The 14,269-nt window shown below is 37.1% G+C and overlaps 15 non-coding genes across 15 annotated transcripts; all 15 read right to left on the minus strand.

The window, feature by feature from the left end:
* Window positions 1-166: 166 nt before the first annotated feature.
* trnat-cgu (transfer RNA threonine (anticodon CGU)) lies at window positions 167-239 on the minus strand. Its single transcript has one exon. It is a non-coding gene; the product is annotated as a tRNA-Thr (tRNA).
* A 253-nt stretch (window positions 240-492) lies between these two features.
* On the minus strand, window positions 493-565 carry trnat-cgu (transfer RNA threonine (anticodon CGU)). Its single transcript has one exon. It is a non-coding gene; the product is annotated as a tRNA-Thr (tRNA).
* Window positions 566-818: 253 nt separating this feature from the next.
* On the minus strand, window positions 819-891 carry trnat-cgu (transfer RNA threonine (anticodon CGU)). Its single transcript has one exon. It is a non-coding gene; the product is annotated as a tRNA-Thr (tRNA).
* A 416-nt stretch (window positions 892-1,307) lies between these two features.
* On the minus strand, window positions 1,308-1,380 carry trnat-cgu (transfer RNA threonine (anticodon CGU)). The gene has a single exon. It is a non-coding gene; the product is annotated as a tRNA-Thr (tRNA).
* A 253-nt stretch (window positions 1,381-1,633) lies between these two features.
* Window positions 1,634-1,706, minus strand: trnat-cgu (transfer RNA threonine (anticodon CGU)). Its single transcript has one exon. It is a non-coding gene; the product is annotated as a tRNA-Thr (tRNA).
* A 254-nt stretch (window positions 1,707-1,960) lies between these two features.
* On the minus strand, window positions 1,961-2,033 carry trnat-cgu (transfer RNA threonine (anticodon CGU)). Its single transcript has one exon. It is a non-coding gene; the product is annotated as a tRNA-Thr (tRNA).
* A 253-nt stretch (window positions 2,034-2,286) lies between these two features.
* On the minus strand, window positions 2,287-2,359 carry trnat-cgu (transfer RNA threonine (anticodon CGU)). Its single transcript has one exon. It is a non-coding gene; the product is annotated as a tRNA-Thr (tRNA).
* A 253-nt stretch (window positions 2,360-2,612) lies between these two features.
* On the minus strand, window positions 2,613-2,685 carry trnat-cgu (transfer RNA threonine (anticodon CGU)). The gene has a single exon. It is a non-coding gene; the product is annotated as a tRNA-Thr (tRNA).
* Window positions 2,686-3,263: 578 nt separating this feature from the next.
* trnat-cgu (transfer RNA threonine (anticodon CGU)) lies at window positions 3,264-3,336 on the minus strand. Its single transcript has one exon. It is a non-coding gene; the product is annotated as a tRNA-Thr (tRNA).
* Window positions 3,337-3,589: 253 nt separating this feature from the next.
* Window positions 3,590-3,662, minus strand: trnat-cgu (transfer RNA threonine (anticodon CGU)). The gene has a single exon. It is a non-coding gene; the product is annotated as a tRNA-Thr (tRNA).
* A 90-nt stretch (window positions 3,663-3,752) lies between these two features.
* Window positions 3,753-3,825, minus strand: trnat-cgu (transfer RNA threonine (anticodon CGU)). The gene has a single exon. It is a non-coding gene; the product is annotated as a tRNA-Thr (tRNA).
* A 252-nt stretch (window positions 3,826-4,077) lies between these two features.
* trnat-cgu (transfer RNA threonine (anticodon CGU)) lies at window positions 4,078-4,150 on the minus strand. Its single transcript has one exon. It is a non-coding gene; the product is annotated as a tRNA-Thr (tRNA).
* A 90-nt stretch (window positions 4,151-4,240) lies between these two features.
* On the minus strand, window positions 4,241-4,313 carry trnat-cgu (transfer RNA threonine (anticodon CGU)). Its single transcript has one exon. It is a non-coding gene; the product is annotated as a tRNA-Thr (tRNA).
* Window positions 4,314-6,850: 2,537 nt separating this feature from the next.
* On the minus strand, window positions 6,851-6,923 carry trnat-cgu (transfer RNA threonine (anticodon CGU)). The gene has a single exon. It is a non-coding gene; the product is annotated as a tRNA-Thr (tRNA).
* Window positions 6,924-12,070: 5,147 nt separating this feature from the next.
* On the minus strand, window positions 12,071-12,143 carry trnat-cgu (transfer RNA threonine (anticodon CGU)). Its single transcript has one exon. It is a non-coding gene; the product is annotated as a tRNA-Thr (tRNA).
* Between the last annotated feature and the right edge of the window lie 2,126 nt (window positions 12,144-14,269).

The following is a 14,269-nucleotide window of genomic DNA, read 5'->3' on the forward strand; positions in this document are numbered from 1 at the left end:
AGTGCTTCATGTGAGGATTGAACTCACGAACTTCAGATTATGAGACTGACGCGCAACCTGCTTCGCCAATGAAGCTGTGACTATTTGGAAAAACTGCTCAAGTCAAATCCATTTTTTTCTCATTTTTTTTTCTATTATTTTCAAAAAACCCAAATTTGGAGCTCAGTGCTTCATGTGAGAATTGAACTCACGACCTTCAGATTACGAGACTGACGCGCAACCTGCTACGCCAATGAAGCTGTGACTATTTGGAAAAACTGCTCAAGTCAAATCCATTTTTTTCTCATTTTTTTTCTATTATTTTCAAAAAACCCAAATTTGGAACTCAGTGATTCATGTGAGAATTGAACTCACGACCTTCAGATTATGAGTCTGACGCACTACCTGCTTCGCCAATGAAGCTGTGACTATTTGGAAAAACTGCTCAAGTCAAATCCATTTTTTTCTCATTTTTTTTCTATTATTTTCAAAAAACACAAATTTGGAACTTAGTGCTTCATGTGAGAATTGAACTCACGACCTTCAGATTACGAGACTGACGCGCAACCTGCTTCGCCAATGAAGCTGTGACTATTTGGAAAAACTGCTCAAGTCAAATCCATTTTTTTCTCATTTTTTTTCTATTATTTTCAAAAAACCCAAATTTAGAACTCAGTGCTTCATGTGAGAATTGAACTCACGACCTTCAGATTATGAGACTGATGCGCAACCTGCTTCGCCAATGAAGCTGTGACTATTTGGAAAAACTGCTCAAGTCAAATCCATTTTTTTCTCATTTTTTTTCTATTATTTTCAAAAAACCCAAATTTGGAACTCAGTGCTTCATGTGAGAATTGAACTCACGACCTTCAGATTACGAGACTGACGCGCAACCTGCTTCGCCAATGAAGCTGTGAATATTTGGAAAAACTGCTCAATTCAAATCCATTTTTTTCTCATTTTTTTTCTATTATTTTCAAAAAACCCAAATTTGGAACTCAGTGCTTCATGTGAGGGTTGAACTCACGACCTTCAGATTATGAGACTGACACGCTACCTGCTTCGCCAATGAAGCTGTGACTATTTGGAAAAACTGCTCAAGTCAAATCCATTTTTTTCTCATTTTTTTTGTATTATTTTCAAAAAACCCAAATTTGGAACTCAGTGCTTCATGTGAGGGTTGAACTCACAACCTTCAGATTATGAGACTGACGCGCAACCTGCTTCGCCAATGAAGCTGTGACTGTTTGGAAAAACTGCTCAAGCCAAATCCATTTTTTTCTCATTTTTTTTCTATTATTTTCAAAAAACCCAAATTTGGAACTCAGTGCTTCATGTGAGAATTGAACTCACGACCTTCAGATTACGAGACTGACGCGCAACCTGCTTCGCCAATGAAGCTGTGACTATTTGGAAAAACTGCTCAAGTCAAATCCATTTTTTTCTCATTTTTTTTCTATTATTTTCAAAAAACCCAAATCTGGAACTCAGTGCTTCATGTGAGAATTGAACTCACGACCTTCAGATTATGAGACTGACGCGCTACCTGCTTCGCCAATGAAGCTGTGACTTTTTGGAAAAACTGCTCAAGTCAAATCCATTTTTTTCTCATTTTTTTTCTATTATTTTCAAAAAACCCAAATTTGGAACTCAGTGCTTCATGTGAGAATTGAACTCACGACCTTCAGATTACGAGACTGACGCGCAACCTGCTTCGCCAATGAAGCTGTGACTATTTGGAAAAACTGCTCAAGTCAAATCCATTTTTTTCTCATTTTTTTTCTATTATTTTCAAAAAACCCAAATTTGGAACTCAGTGCTTCATGTGAGGATTGAACTCACGAACTTCAGATTATGAGACTGACGCGCAACCTGCTTCGCCAATGAAGCTGTGACTATTTGGAAAAACTGCTCAAGTCAAATCCATTTTTTTCTCATTTTTTTTTCTATTATTTTCAAAAAACCCAAATTTGGAGCTCAGTGCTTCATGTGAGAATTGAACTCACGACCTTCAGATTACGAGACTGACGCGCAACCTGCTTCGCCAATGAAGCTGTGACTATTTGGAAAAACTGCTCAAGTCAAATCCATTTTTTTCTCATTTTTTTTCTATTATTTTCAAAAAACCCAAATTTGGAACTCAGTGATTCATGTGAGAATTGAACTCACGACCTTCAGATTATGAGTCTGACGCACTACCTGCTTCGCCAATGAAGCTGTGACTATTTGGAAAAACTGCTCAAGTCAAATCCATTTTTTTCTCATTTTTTTTCTATTATTTTCAAAAAACACAAATTTGGAACTCAGTGCTTCATGTGAGAATTGAACTCACGACCTTCAGATTACGAGACTGACGCGCAACCTGCTTCGCCAATGAAGCTGTGACTATTTGGAAAAACTGCTCAAGTCAAATCCATTTTTTTCTCATTTTTTTTCTATTATTTTCAAAAAACCCAAATTTAGAACTCAGTGCTTCATGTGAGAATTGAACTCACGACCTTCAGATTATGAGACTGATGCGCAACCTGCTTCGCCAATGAAGCTGTGACTATTTGGAAAAACTGCTCAAGTCAAATCCATTTTTTTCTCATTTTTTTTCTATTATTTTCAAAAAACCCAAATATGGAACTCAGTGCTTCATGTGAGAATTGAACTCACGACCTTCAGATTACGAGACTGACGCGCAACCTGCTTCGCCAATGAAGCTGTGAATATTTGGAAAAACTGCTCAAGTCAAATCCATTTTTTTCTCATTTTTTTTCTATTATTTTCAAAAAACCCAAATTTGGAACTCAGTGCTTCATGTGAGAATTGAACTCACGACCTTCAGATTATGAGACTGACGCGCTACATGCTTTGCCAATGAAGCTGTGACTATTTGGAAAAACTGCTCAAGTCAAATCCATTTTTTTCTCATTTTTTTCTATTATTTTCAAAAAACCCAAATTTGGAACTCAGTGCTTCATGTGAGGGTTGAACTCACGACCTTCAGATTATGAGACTGACACGCTACCTGCTTCGCCAATGAAGCTGTGACTATTTGGAAAAACTGCTCAAGTCAAATCCATTTTTTTCTCATTTTTTTTGTATTATTTTCAAAAAACCCAAATTTGGAACTCAGTGCTTCATGTGAGGGTTGAACTCACAACCTTCAGATTATGAGACTGACGCGCAACCTGCTTCGCCAATGAAGCTGTGACTGTTTGGAAAAACTGCTCAAGCCAAATCCATTTTTTTCTCATTTTTTTTCTATTATTTTCAAAAAACCCAAATTTGGAACTCAGTGCTTCATGTGAGAATTGAACTCACGACCTTCAGATTACGAGACTGACGCGCAACCTGCTTCGCCAATGAAGCTGTGACTATTTGGAAAAACTGCTCAAGTCAAATCCATTTTTTTCTCATTTTTTTTCTATTATTTTCAAAAAACCCAAATCTGGAACTCAGTGCTTCATGTGAGAATTGAACTCACGACCTTCAGATTATGAGACTGACGCGCTACCTGCTTCGCCAATGAAGCTGTGACTTTTTGGAAAAACTGCTCAAGTCAAATCCATTTTTTTCTCATTTTTTTTCTATTATTTTCAAAAAACCCAAATTTGGAACTCAGTGCTTCATGTGAGAATTGAACTCACGACCTTCAGATTACGAGACTGACGCGCAACCTGCTTCGCCAATGAAGCTGTGACTATTTGGAAAAACTGCTCAAGTCAAATCCATTTTTTTCTCATTTTTTTTCTATTATTTTCAAAAAACCCAAATTTGGAACTCAGTGCTTCATGTGAGAATTGAACTCACGACCTTCAGATTACGAGACTGACGCGCAACCTGCTTCGCCAATGAAGCTGTGACTAATTGGAAAAACTGCTCAAGTCAAATCCATTTTTTTCTCATTTTTTTCTATTATTTTCAAAAAACACAAATTTGGAACTCAGTGCTTTATGTGAGAATCGAACTCACGACCTTCAGATTACGAGAATGACGCGCTACCTGCTTCGCCAATGAAGCTGTGACTATTTGGAAAAACTGCTCAAGTCAAATCCATTTTTTTCTCATTTTTTTTCTATTATTTTCAAAAAACCCAAATTTGGAACTCAGTGCTTCATGTGAGAATTGAACTCACGACCTTCAGATTACGAGACTGACGCGCAACCTGCTTCGCCAATGAAGCTGTGACTATTTGGAAAAACTGCTCAAGTCAAATCCATTTTTTTCTCATTTTTTTTCTATTATTTTCAAAAAACCCAAATTTGGAACTCAGTGCTTCATGTGAGAATTGAACTCACGACCTTCAGATTACGAGACTGACGCGCAACCTGCTTCGCCAATGAAGCTGTGACTATTTGGAAAAACTGCTCAAGTCAAATCCATTTTTTTCTCATTTTTTTCTATTATTTTCAAAAAACCCAAATTTGGAACTCAGTGCTTCATGTGAGAATTGAACTCACGACCTTCAGATTATGAGACTGACGCGCTACCTGCTTCGCCAATGAAGCTGTGACTATTTGGAAAAACTGCTCAAGTCAAATCCATTTTTTTCTCATTTTTTTTCTATTATTTTCAAAAAACCCAAATTTGGAACTCAGTGCTTCATGTGAGAATTGAACTCACAACCTTCAGATTACGAGACTGACGCGCAACCTGCTTCACCAATGAAGCTGTGACTATTTGGAAAAACTGCTCAAGTCAAATCCATTTTTTTCTCATTTTTTTCTATTATTTTCAAAAAACCCAAATTTGGAACTCAGTGCTTCATGTGAGAATTGAACTCACGACTTTCAGATTATGAGACTGACGCGCTACCTGCTTCGCCAATGAAGCTGTGACTATTTGGAAAAACTGCTCAAGTGAAATCCATTTTTTCTCATTTTTTTTTGTATTATTTTCAAAAAACCCAAATTTGGAACTCAGTGTTTTATGTGAGGATTGAACTCACGACCTTCAGATTATGAGACTGACGCGCAACCTGCTTCGCCAATGAAGCTGTGACTATTTGGAAAAACTGCTCAAGTCAAATCCATTTTTTTCTCATTTTTTTTCTATTATTTTCAAAAAACCCAAATTTGGAACTCAGTGCTTCATGTGAGAATTGAACTCACGACCTTCAGATTATGAGACTGACGCGCTACCTGCTTCGCCAATGAAGCTGTGACTATTTGGAAAAACTGCTCAAGTCAAATCCATTTTTTTCTCATTTTTTTTCTATTATTTTCAAAAAACCCAAATTTGGAACTCAGTGCTTCATGTGAGAATTGAACTCACAACCTTCAGATTACGAGACTGACGCGCAACCTGCTTCGCCAATGAAGCTGTGACTATTTGGAAAAACTGCTCAAGTCAAATCCATTTTTTTCTCATTTTTTTCTATTATTTTCAAAAAACCCAAATTTGGAACTCAGTGCTTCATGTGAGAATTGAACTCACGACTTTCAGATTATGAGACTGACGCGCTACCTGCTTCGCCAATGAAGCTGTGACTATTTGGAAAAACTGCTCAAGTGAAATCCATTTTTTCTCATTTTTTTTTGTATTATTTTCAAAAAACCCAAATTTGGAACTCAGTGCTTCATGTGAGAATTGAACTCACGACCTTCAGATTATGAGACTGACGCGCTACCTGCTTCGCCAATGAAGCTGTGACTATTTGGAAAAACTGCTCAAGTCAAATCCATTTTTTTCTCATTTTTTTCTATTATTTTCAAAAAACCCAAATTTGGAACTCAGTGCTTCATGTGAGGGTTGAACTCACAACCTTCAGATTATGAGACTGACGCGCTACCTGCTTCGCCAATGAAGCTGTGACTATTTGGAAAATCTGCTCAAGTCAAATCCATTTTTTTCTCATTTTTTTTCTATTATTTTCAAAAAAACCCAAATTTGGAACTCAGTGCTTCATGTGATGGTTGAACTCACGACCTTTAGATTATGAGACTGACGCGCTACCTGCTTCGCCAATGAAGCTGTGACTATTTGGAAAAACTGCTCAAGTGAAATCCATTTTTTTCTCTTTTTTTTTTTGTATTATTTTCAAAAAACCCAAATTTGGAACTCAGTGCTTCATGTGAGGATTGAACTGACGACCTTCAGATTATGAGACTGACGCGCAACCTGCTTCGCCAATGAAGCTGTGACTATTTGGAAAAACTGCTCAAGTGAAATCCATTTTTTTCTCATTTTTTTTTGTATTATTTTCAAAAAACCCAAATTTGGAACTCAGTGCTTCATGTGAGGATTGAACTCAAGACCTTCAGATTATGAGACTGACGCGCTACCTGCTTCGCCAATGAAGCTGTGACTATTTGGAAAAACTGCTCAAGTGAAATCCATTTTTTTCTCATTTTTTTTTGTATTATTTTCAAAAAACCCAAATTTGGAACTCAGTGCTTCATGTGAGAATTGAACTCACGACCTTCAGATTACGAGACTGACACGCAACCTGCTTCGCCAATGAAGCTGTGACTATTTGGAAAAACTGCTCAAGTCAAATCCATTTTTTTCTCATTTTTTTTCTATTATTTTCAAAAAACCCAAATTTGGAACTCAGTGCTTCATGTGAGGGTTGAACTCACGACCTTCAGATTATGAGACTGACGCGCTACCTGCTTCGCCAATGAAGCTGTGACTATTTGGAAAAACTGCTCAAGTCAAATCCATTTTTTTCTCATTTTTTTTCTATTGTTTTCAAAAAACCCAAAAATGGAACTCAGTGCTTCATGTGAGGGTTGAACTCACAACCTTCAGAATATGAGACTGACGCGCTACCTGCTTCGCCAATGAAGCTGTGACTATTTGGAAAAACTGCTCAAGTGAAATCAATTTTTTTCTCATTTTTTTTTGTATTATTTTCAAAAAACCCAAATTTGGAACTCAGTGCTTCATGTGAGGATTGAACTCACGACCTTCAGATTACGAGACTGACGCGCTACCTGCTTCGCCAATGAAGCTGTGACTATTTGGAAAAACTGCTCAAGTGAAATCCATTTTTTTCTCATTTTTTTTTGTATTATTTTCAAAAAACCCAAATTTGGAACTCAGTGCTTCATGTGAGGGTTGAACTCACAAACTTCAGATTAGGACAATGACACGCTACCTGCTTCGCCAATGAAGCTGTGACTATTTGGAAAAACTGCTCAAGTCAAATCCATTTTTTTCTCATTTTTTTTCTATTATTTTCAAAAAACCCAAATTTGGAACTCAGTGCTTCATGTGAGGGTTGAACTCACGACCTTCAGATTATGAGACTGACGCGCTACCTGCTTCGCCAATGAAGCTGTGACTATTTGGAAAAACTGCTCAAGTCAAATCCATTTTTTTCTCATTTTTTTTTTGTATTATTTTCAAAAAACCCAAATTTGGAAGTCAGTGCTTCATGTGAGGATTGAACTCACGACCTTCAGATTATGAGACTGACGCGCAACCTGCTTCGCCAATGAAGCTGTGACTATTTGGAAAAACTGCTCAAGTCAAATCAATTTTTTTCTCATTTTTTTTCTATTATTTTCAAAAAACCCAAATCTGGAACTCAGTGCTTCATGTGAGAATTCAACTCACGACCTTCAGATTACGAGACTGACGCGCAACCTGCTTCGCCAATGAAGCTGTGACTATTTGGAAAAACTGCTCAAGTAAAATCCATTTTTTTCTCATTTTTTTTCTATTATTTTCAAAAAACCCAAATTTGGAACTCAGTGCTTCATGTGAGAATTGAACTCACGACCTTCAGATTATGAGACTGACGCGCTACCTGCTTCGCCAATGAAGCTGTGACTATTTGGAAAAACTGCTCAAGTCAAATCCATTTTTTTCTCATTTTTTTTCTATTATTTTCAAAAAACCCAAATCTGGAACTCAGTGCTTCATGTGAGAATTCAACTCACGACCTTCAGATTACGAGACTGACGCGCAACCTGCTTCGCCAATGAAGCTGTGACTATTTGGAAAAACTGCTCAAGTGAAATCCATTTTTTTCTCAATTTTTTTTGTATTATTTTCAAAAAACCCAAATTTGGAACTCAGTGCTTCATGTGAGGATTGAACTCACGACCTTCAGATTATGAGACTGACGCGCTACCTGCTTCGCCAATGAAGCTATGACTATTTGGAAAAACTGCTCAAGTGAAATCCATTTTTTTCTCATTTTTTTTTGTATTATTTTCAAAAAACCCAAATTTGGAACTCAGTGCTTCATGTGAGGATTGAACTCACGACCTTCAGATTATGAGACTGACGCGCAACCTGCTTCGCCAATGAAGCTGTGACTATTTGGAAAAACTGCTCAAGTCAAATCCATTTTTTTCTCATTTTTTTTCTCTTTTTTTCAAAAAACCCAAATTTTTGAACTCAGTGCTTCATGTGAGAATTGAACTCACGACCTTCAGATTATGAGACTGACGCACTACCTGCTTCGCCAATGAAGCTGTGACTATTTGGAAAAACTGCTCAAGTCAAATCCATTTTTTTCTCATTTTTTTTCTATTATTTTCAAAAAACCCAAATTTGGAACTCAGTGCTTCATGTGAGGGTTGAACTCACAACCTTCAGATTATGAGACTGACGCGCTACCTGCTTCGCCAATGAAGCTGTGACTATTTGGAAAAACTGCTCAAGTGAAATCCATTTTTTTCTCATTTTTTTTTGTATTATTTTCAAAAAACCCAAATTTGGAACTCAGTGCTTCATGTGAGGATTGAACTCACGACCTTCAGATTATGAGACTGACGCGCAACCTGCTTCGCCAATGAAGCTGTGACTATTTGGAAAAACTGCTCAAGTCAAATCCATTTTTTTCTCATTTTTTTCTCTTATTTTCAAAAAACCCAAATTTGGAACTCAGTGCTTCATGTGAGAATTGAACTCACGACATTCAGATTACGAGACTGACGTGCAACCTGCTTCGCCAATGAAGCTGTGACTATTTGGAAAAACTGCTCAAGTCAAATCCATTTTTTTCTCATTTTTTTCTATTATTTTCAAAAAACCCAAAATTGGAACTCAGTGCTTCATGTGAGGGTTGAACTCACGACCTTCAGATTACGAGACTGACGCGCAACTTGCTTCGCCAATGAAGCTGAGACTATTTGGAAAATCTGCTCAAGTCAAATCAATTTTTTTCTCATTTTTTTTCTATTATTTTCAAAAAACCCAAATTTGGAACTCAGTGCTTCATGTGAGAATTGAACTCACGACCTTCAGATTATGAGACTGACGCACTACCTGCTTCGCCAATGAAGCTGTGACTATTTGGAAAAACTGCTCAAGTCAAATCCATTTTTTTCTCATTTTTTTCTATTATTTTCAAAAAACCCAAATTTGGAACTCAGTGCTTCATGTGAGGGTTAAACTCACGACCTTCAGATTATGAGACTGACGCGCTACCTGCTTCGCCAATGAAGCTGTGACTATTTGGGTAAACTGCTCAAGTCAAATCCATTTTTTTCTCATTTTTTTTCTATTATTTTCAAAAAACCCAAATTTGGAACTCAGTGCTTCATGTGAGGGTTGAACTCACGACCTTTAGATTATGAGACTGACGCGCTACCTGCTTCGCCAATGAAGCTGTGACTATTTGGAAAAACTGCTCAAGTGAAATCCATTTTTTTCTCATTTTTTTTTGTATTATTTTCAAAAAACCCAAATTTGGAACTCAGTGCTTCATGTGAGGATTGAAATCACGACCTTCAGATTATGAGACTGACGCGCTACCTGCTTCGCCAATGAAGCTGTGACTATTTGGCAAAACTGCTCAAGTGAAATCCATTTTTTTCTCATTTTTTTTTGTATTATTTTCAAAAAACCCAAATTTGGAACTCAGTGCTTCATGTGAGGGTTGAACTCACGACCTTCAGATTATGAGACTGACGCGCAACCTGCTTCGCCAATGAAGCTGTGACTATTTGGAAAAACTGCTCAAGTCAAATCCATTTTTTTCTCATTTTTTTCTCTTATTTTCAAAAAACCCAAATTTGGAACTCAGTGCTTCATGTGAGAATTGAACTCACGACATTCAGATTACGAGACTGACGTGCAACCTGCTTCGCCAATGAAGCTGTGACTATTTGGAAAAACTGCTCAAGTCAAATCCATTTTTTTCTCATTTTTTTCTATTATTTTCAAAAAACCCAAATTTGGAACTCAGTGCTTCATGTGAGGGTTGAACTCACGACCTTCAGATTATGAGACTGACGCGCTACCTGCTTCGCCAATGAAGCTGTGACTATTTGGAAAAACTACTCAAGTCAAATCCATTTTTTTCTCATTTTTTTTCTATTATTTTCAAAAAACCCAAATTTGGAACTCAGTGCTTCATGTGAGAATTGAACTCACGACCTTCAGATTATGAGACTGACGCACTACCTGCTTCGCCAATGAAGCTGTGACTATTTGGAAAAACTGCTCAAGTCAAATCCATTTTTTTCTCATTTTTTTCTATTATTTTCAAAAAACCCAAATTTGGAACTCAGTGCTTCATGTGAGGGTTAAACTCACGACCTTCAGATTATGAGACTGACGCGCTACCTGCTTCGCCAATGAAGCTGTGACTATTTGGGTAAACTGCTCAAGTCAAATCCATTTTTTTCTCATTTTTTTTCTATTATTTTCAAAAAACCCAAATTTGGAACTCAGTGCTTCATGTGAGGGTTGAACTCACGACCTTTAGATTATGAGACTGACGCGCTACCTGCTTCGCCAATGAAGCTGTGACTATTTGGAAAAACTGCTCAAGTGAAATCCATTTTTTTCTCATTTTTTTTTGTATTATTTTCAAAAAACCCAAATTTGGAACTCAGTGCTTCATGTGAGGATTGAACTCACGACCTTCAGATTATGAGACTGACGCGCTACCTGCTTCGCCAATGAAGCTGTGACTATTTGGCAAAACTGCTCAAGTGAAATCCATTTTTTTCTCATTTTTTTTTGTATTATTTTCAAAAAACCCAAATTTGGAACTCAGTGCTTCATGTGAGGGTTGAACTCACGACCTTCAGATTATGAGACTGACGCGCAACCTGCTTCGCCAATGAAGCTGTGACTATTTGGAAAAACTGCTCAAGTCAAATCCATTTTTTTCTCATTTTTTTCTCTTATTTTCAAAAAACCCAAATTTGGAACTCAGTGCTTCATGTGAGAATTGAACTCACGACATTCAGATTACGAGACTGACGTGCAACCTGCTTCGCCAATGAAGCTGTGACTATTTGGAAAAACTGCTCAGGTCAAATCCATTTTTTTCTCATTTTTTTCTATTATTTTCAAAAAACCCAAATTTGGAACTCAGTGCTTCATGTGAGGGTTGAACTCACGACCTTCAGATTATGAGACTGACGCGCTACCTGCTTCGCCAATGAAGCTGTGACTATTTGGAAAAACTGCTCAAGTCAAATCCATTTTTTTCTCATTTTTTTTCTATTATTTTCAAAAAACCCAAAATTGGAACTCAGTGTTTCATGTGAGGATTGAACTCACGACCTTCAGATTAAGAGACTGACGCGCTACCTGCTTCGCCAATGAAGCTGTGACTATTTGGAAAAACTGCTCAAGTCAAATCCATTTTTTTCTCATTTTTTTTTCTATTGTTTTCAAAAAACCCAAATTTGGAACTCAGTGCTTCATGTGAGGGTTGAAATCACGACCTTCAGATTATGAGACTGACGCGCTACCTGCTTCGCCAATGAAGCTGTGACTATTTGGAAAAACTGCTCAAGTCAAATCCATTTTTTTCTCATTTTTTTTCTATTATTTTCAAAAAACCCAAATTTGGAACTCAGTGCTTCATGTGAGGGTTGAACTCACGACCTTCAGATTATGAGACTGACGCGCTACCTGCTTCGCCAATGAAGCTGTGACTATTTGGAAAAACTGCTCAAGTGAAATAAATTTTTTTCTCATTTTTTTTGTATTATTTTCAAAAAACCCAAATTTGGAACTCAGTGCTTCATGTGAGGATTGAACTCACGACCTTCAGTATATGAGACTGACGCGCAACCTGCTTCGCCAATGAAGCTGTGACTATTTGGAAAAACTGCTCAAGTCAAATCCATTTTTTTCTCATTTTTTTTCTATTATTTTCAAAAAACCCAAATTTGGAACTCAGTGCTTCATGTGAGAATTGAACTCACGACCTTCAGATTACGAGACTGACGCGCAACCTGCTTCGCCAATGAAGCTGATACTATTTGGAAAATCTGCTCAAGTCAAATCAATTTTTTTCTCATTTTTTTTCTATTATTTTCAAAAAACCGAAATTTGGAACTCAGTGCTTCATGTGAGAATTGAACTCACGACCTTCAGATTATGAGACTGACGCACTACCTGCTTCGCCAATGAAGCTGGGACTATTTGGAAAAACTGCTCAAGTCAAATCCATTTTTTTCTCATTTTTTTCTATTATTTTCAAAAAACCCAAATTTGGAACTCAGTGCTTCATGTGAGGGTTGAACTCACAACCTTCAGATTATGAGACTGACGCGCTACCTGCTTCGCCAATGAAGCTGTGACTATTTGGAAAATCTGCTCAAGTCAAATCCATTTTTTTCTCATTTTTTTTCTATTATTTTCAAAAAAAACCAAATTTGGAACTCAGTGCTTCATGTGATGGTTGAACTCACGACCTTTAGATTATGAGACTGACGCGCTACCTGCTTCGCCAATGAAGCTGTGACTATTTGGAAAAACTGCTCAAGTGAAATCCATTTTTTTCTCTTTTTTTTTTGTATTATTTTCAAAAAACCCAAATTTGGAACTCAGTGCTTCATGTGAGGATTGAACTCACGACCTTCAGATTATGAGACTGACGCGCTACCTGCTTCGCCAATGAAGCTGTGACTATTTGGAAAAACTGCTCAAGTGAAATCCATTTTTTTCTCATTTTTTTTTGTATTATTTTCAAAAAACCCAAATTTGGAACTCAGTGCTTCATGTGAGGATTGAACTCACGACCTTCAGTATATGAGACTGACGCGCAACCTGCTTCGCCAATGAAGCTGTGACTATTTGGAAAAACTGCTCAAGTCAAATCCATTTTTTTCTCATTTTTTTTCTATTATTTTCAAAAAACCCAAATTTGGAACTCAGTGCTTCATGTGAGGATGGAACTCACGACCTTCAGATTATGAGACTGACGCGCAACCTGCTTCGCCAATGAAGCTGTGACTATTTGGAAAAACTGCTCAAGTGAAATCCATTTTTTTCTCAATTTTTTTTGTATTATTTTCAAAAAACCCAAATTTGGAACTCAGTGCTTCATGTGAGGATTGAACTCACGACCTTCAGATTATGAGACTGACGCGCTATCTGCTTCGCCAATGAAGCTGTGACTATTTGGAAAAACTGCTCAAGTGAAATCCATTTTTTCTCATTTTTTTTTGTATTATTTTCGAAAAACCCAAATTTGGAACTCAGTGCTTCATGTGAGGGTTGAACTCACAAACTTCAGATTAGGACAATGACACGCTACCTGCTTCGCCAATGAAGCTGTGACTATTTGGAAAAACTGCTCAAGTCAAATCCATTTTTTTCTCATTTTTTTTTTGTATTATTTTCAAAAAACCCAAATTTGGAACTCAGTGCTTCATGTGAGGATTGAACTCACGACCTTCAGATTATGAGACTGACGCGCAACCTGCTTCGCCAATGAAGCTGTGACTATTTGGAAAAACTGCTCAAGTCAAATCAATTTTTTTCTCATTTTTTTTCTATTATTTTCAAAAAACCCAAATCTGGAACTCAGTGCTTCATGTGAGAATTCAACTCACGACCTTCAGATTACGAGACTGACGCGCAACCTGCTTCGCCAATGAAGCTGTGACTATTTGGAAAAACTGCTCAAGTAAAATCCATTTTTTTCTCATTTTTTTTCTATTATTTTCAAAAAACCCAAATTTGGAACTCAGTGCTTCATGTGAGAATTGAACTCACGACCTTCAGATTATGAGACTGACGCGCTACCTGCTTCGCCAATGAAGCTGTGACTATTTGGAAAAACTGCTCAAGTCAAATCCATTTTTTTCTCATTTTTTTTCTATTATTTTCAAAAAACCCAAATTTGGAACTCAGTGCTTCATGTGAGGATTGAACTCACGACCTTCAGATTATGAGACTGACGCGCTACCTGCTTCGCCAATGAAGCTGTGACTATTTGGAAAAACTGCTCAAGTGAAATCCATTTTTTTCTCATTTTTTTTTGTATTATTTTCAAAAAACCCAAATTTGGAACTCAGTGCTTCATGTGAGGATTGAACTCACGACCTTCAGATTATGAGACTGACACGCAACCTGCTTCGCCAATGAAGCT

The sequence above is a fragment of the Urocampus carinirostris genome, chromosome 16 (assembly GCF_059441175.1).
Source record: "Urocampus carinirostris isolate Australia breed hairy pipefish chromosome 16, RoL_Ucar_1.0, whole genome shotgun sequence".
Classification (NCBI taxonomy): domain Eukaryota; kingdom Metazoa; phylum Chordata; class Actinopteri; order Syngnathiformes; family Syngnathidae; genus Urocampus; species Urocampus carinirostris.